The following is a 4,773-nucleotide window of genomic DNA, read 5'->3' on the forward strand; positions in this document are numbered from 1 at the left end:
GATTGGACATCAATCAACAACAACAAATGGCAAATTGGCTGCAAAAGACCTTTTTAAAACATTTAAGGGCAAAGATACCACTTATAGGACAAAGGTACAACTGATTCCCTTGTAACCATAGCACCTCATGGGAAGTTACAACCTGTCTGTTAGTGGTGGCTTCCTAGTTGCTAGATCCTAATGGTTTCAGCTTCTATGTTGTTGTTGATAAGTGCCGTCAAGTCGATTCTGACCTATAGTGACCCTGTATAGGGTTTCCAAGGAGCAGCTGGTGAACTTGAACCACCGATTTTGTGGTTCAAACTGACTTTTCAGTCCAGCACATTAACCCACAGCACCACACCAGGACTCTCTCTCTCTGGGGCTCTCTCTCTCCTCTCTTGATCTCTCTTTCTCTACATATACATACATATGCTTCACTGGTTTTGCTGCTCTAGAAAATCTGGCCTAAAACACCTCCCTGTTCTTTTCCCACACTCACTTACTGAGTTGGCCCTTTGATGAACCTCATTTTACAAAGTAGGGAGATGAGGTTCAGAGAGGTTAGGTAAAGCATCTAGAGTCACACAGCCAGAAAGACGCAGAGTTGAGATAGAAACCACCGACAGCCTTCAAGTTTGTTCTAGAGCAAAGTTAAAGTGAGAACGGACCATAGAATGAGCTGGCCCCCACTCTGTGATGTGGAAAACCAAGAGTGAGCACTAGGTCACTCTCAGCCAACAGAAAGAGAAAGAAGTGATCCCAGTGGATTTCTTTCATCGGCATAGAGATCACACTACCCCAGTGAAAGACCCATTTGCTGTAAGAAAACATACAAACCTGCATCCTTGGTTACTTCGACATTTCCAGACCCAGGGAAAAAAACCCAAAAGAAATGTTCGGGTCTTATCAGGTAATGGAATGGTTTTTAGTAGAAAGCATGAGCCCATTATGGATGCAGCTCTTGATAATAATGATAATTTGTAGTAAATTCACCTCACTCCCTCCCCCCATGACAGACAATGGTCTAGAAATTACAGACTAGGGAGAAACAGAAAGGATAAAGATTAAGAGAGAGAATGCAATGAGGAGCTGCTTCAATAAAAGGAGTTACAGATTTTCACATTGATCTTGGTGATCGGAATCATGAAGTTGTAGAATTAGATTATCAAAAATTTTTTTAATGATTTTTTTTCTTTCATAAGTGGTATTTTATTGTTTAAGGGCCAGTACAGAGACATTATGAACAATTTGTACACAATTCTTACTGTAGGTACCAAAAATCTAAGAGTCATGTAGTTATAATTATTTTCTAAATTCCAATGACTTTCCACCTTTAAATTTGGGTGGAAATTTTCTTTTGTACCAAAACTTTCAAGTACCAATATCTTCAATTTTTGATAGTCATATGTCCTACTAATTCACAATTTAACATCACACACACTACACACTCACATTTTCAAACTTTCATAGCACGTAACAATGTTATGAGGCAAACGGGACTACCACAACCAAAGATGTCACAGAACACACACAGTTCTGACAGACAGAGTCAAGATGAGTGGAACAATTCTACGGAAAAACAGCATGGAAACAGAATTTAAAATGTTCAGGTCACACAAATGCATGGCCATGACTCCCAAGTGCCATTTAGTATGCTTTGTATTATGGGATATAAAACTTTCCCCACCCCCCAATGAAAAGTTGACACCCAAGATAGTCAAAACCTCCCACCAGTCAATAGCCCACTATTTTCTGGTTGGACCAAAAAAGAAACAACCACGAAATGATTTCACCTCTTAAAAAAAGCATTAACATTTAAAAAATGGGATGAAGTGGGACTTCCTCCATCTTTAAAATGTTTCTAGAGCTACTAAAAAACTTGCATTTATAAAATAGTTGATAAAAATATTCCTCTGGATTGTACAAGAAGAGAGATAGAATACAGGACCCACTGATAAGACATGGTTGTTGTTGTTGTTGTTGTTATGTGTCATGGAGTCAGTTCCAGCTCATAGCGACCCTGTACAGGGTTTCCGTAGACAAACATGAATCTGACTTGGCTTCTTTCTCTCTTGCTTCATCAGAGGCTGGTCTCTCCTCGTTTTTAGTTTTTCCAGGTTTTTAGTTTGGCAGATAAATCTTTAGTTTCTTGGTTAGTGACGTCAGTCTGTTTTCCCTTTGCTCCCCTTTTCCCTTTTGTCTGCAGATCTATCCTTCCCGCTGCCTTTTTTGGGCTTCGTTTCCACTTTTGCAGGAGCTGGTTTCACTGACAAACTTGCTGATCTCCTCTTACGGATGTTGTAGCCTAAAAGAGGGAATGAATCTTCACAGCAAGGATCATTCCCACCCCCTCTGTACACAGGGTTGACAGGGATGAGAAACTTAGACATTGGCTACCTAAAATGGGGGGCTATAAAGGCACAAAGTGATTGGCTTACAAGTTTTCAAGAGGGAGTTTAGTTTCAGAGGGTGCGGGGGAAGGTAGAATCACCACTGAGTGGTTTCCAATCTGTCTGAATGTAACTGGTAAAAAGAGATGGGGATAAGACTCTTGTGGTTCAAGACTGAATAATTGCTATCAGGACTGATTGTGAATGTTGCAAATGTAAAGGTAGACATTTTGTAACAAAAGGAGGTGAGTGGTTGATCTTGCAATCCAGGAGCAGAGGATCATGGGACCATCAAGGGTGAAGAGCAGAGTGCAAGAACCTATCCAGAGAAACAGCAACACCAGAGATGGAGGCAGAGGCGATGACATGGAGAGATGGAGTGGCTGGGGTCTCTGGACTCAAGGAGGGAGAGGGGCTATGTGTGCTGGCAGTCAGGGGGCAGCCTTTCAGGATATGCCTTTTGGTTGTTTGAATGACTATATGATTATATATGATTGCTTCAGTGTACATCAAAAAAAAAAAAAAAAAAACGGGATAGAAGCAAATGCTGTTGAATGATGATGCATGGAGGAGATTGTAGTCAGATGAAATGAAATATGATAGGATGAGTGTAAATCTGATGTTCTTCCATGTCATCTATCACTGAATTCACAACAAAAACTCTTTTTTTAATGACCTGGATTCATCATTAGATTGTTGTTTTAAAGCAAAAATCATACATCAAAGTCAGATGCAAAATGGATGGGTGACTGACTTAAATATCAACACACAATACCATCCTAAGGATGAGGACTGGATGGGACCAGTTACAACGAATCAGTTCAATCATAAAACCCCCTTAATTTCACGGGCAAAGACCTCAGTCACCTTGCATACATAGAAGCCATTTACAACGACTGCAGGTTTGGTGGGGGCTGGGGGGTGGTGGTGGTGGTCAAGCAGACATGTCCTTATTATCCCTCATCTCTGATTAACAGGTAAAGGGTCTAGCAACTATTGCATTTCCTGGTGTTCTTTGTGGTACTGTGGGATCACTTCCAGGGTTTCAAGAAAGACACCCAAACTCTATAGAGAGCTTTTCTCCAGCCCCTTGATGAGAATTCCAGATGCCTTCTTTTGAGGCATGGTTTCTTTCTTTCATTCTTTCTTTCCAAGAGATGTTTGCAAAAAATAACAAAATATTTTACAGTTGATTCAAATAAGGATTTAAAAGCAATATTTTTTCTGGTTAGGAAAGCAATACCTGTTGGTTGTGGGAAATTAGTTTTAAGACCATCATTCATGTAATTACTGTGGGCACTAGGGGCAAGTTCTCTACCTGTTCTTAAAAAAACATTTATGTGTGTAAGTCAAAAGGTATTGCTACAGAACCGGAGACACCTTGATTAAACAAAAAAAACTCAACAAGTGAAACTAGTTTCTCAACATGTCTTCCATCTGGGATGATAAACTCCTAACGGCAGTTTCCATTGGCATCATATGATAAGCACTTGATCTTAGGGTCGATTTGAACCTCAAGGTCAGAGGTTCAAACTCACCAGCCTCTCCTTGGTAAACTTATACAGGGTCGCTAGGGGTTGGCACCGACTCAACGGCACTTAACAACAACAACAGCCTCCTAGAAGTGAGTTTCTCCTCTTTGAAGTCCCTCACTTGTGGTGTGTCTGTGACAGGAACTTTCGGTAGTACTATGTCATAAGACATGACTGATGGGAACCGACCAGCCGGAAGACTGGGCTGGGGCTTCACAGACAGCCAAGTCCAGCTGGACAACAGCAGAAGTTAGTCAGCAGAACCTGAAAAAGCCCAGCAGAAACTTCTAGCATGCTGAGGTGAAGCTCTTTATTCACACTACAATCAAAGATCTAAATTAGTTTCTATAACAAACCTTTCGTTTGATAGTCTTTACCATGAATATCATCCGTTGCCCACTGCTCTGGGTGCAAGGGGCAGTAAAAAGGAGGTTTGTGCTACTGTAAGTCCCTACTGCCTACTGGGGTATGGGCAAGGCTGATCCTGATGAGAATGGCAGATTCTGGAACTCTCCTTGAGGTTGACTGTGCTCTGAAGACTTGAAGCTTCTATCCTTCTGCATACTTCACTGAGGACAGTGGCTCTGGATTAATCTTCCCATTGCCTGATGTGTTCCCCTTCTGGCCACATCCACACCCCATCACAGGGATGGTCTCCTTTCTCAGGGATCTTGCAAGTGGTGCACAGCTTTCACCTGCAAGAGAAACCATCCAGAGGTGTTGCCGGCAGGTGGTCAGGTAACCATGGAGGCCACTACAAATAGAAGGTCATTAAAAACAAACACTGTGTGTGTGTGTGTTAGAATCCTACTCAGGTAGCATAGTGGTTACGAGTCAGGCTGCCAACCTCACAGTCGGCAGTTTGAAAC

The sequence above is a fragment of the Chrysochloris asiatica genome, unplaced genomic scaffold (assembly GCF_000296735.1).
Source record: "Chrysochloris asiatica unplaced genomic scaffold, ChrAsi1.0 scaffold00003, whole genome shotgun sequence".
Lineage (NCBI taxonomy): Eukaryota > Metazoa > Chordata > Mammalia > Afrosoricida > Chrysochloridae > Chrysochloris > Chrysochloris asiatica.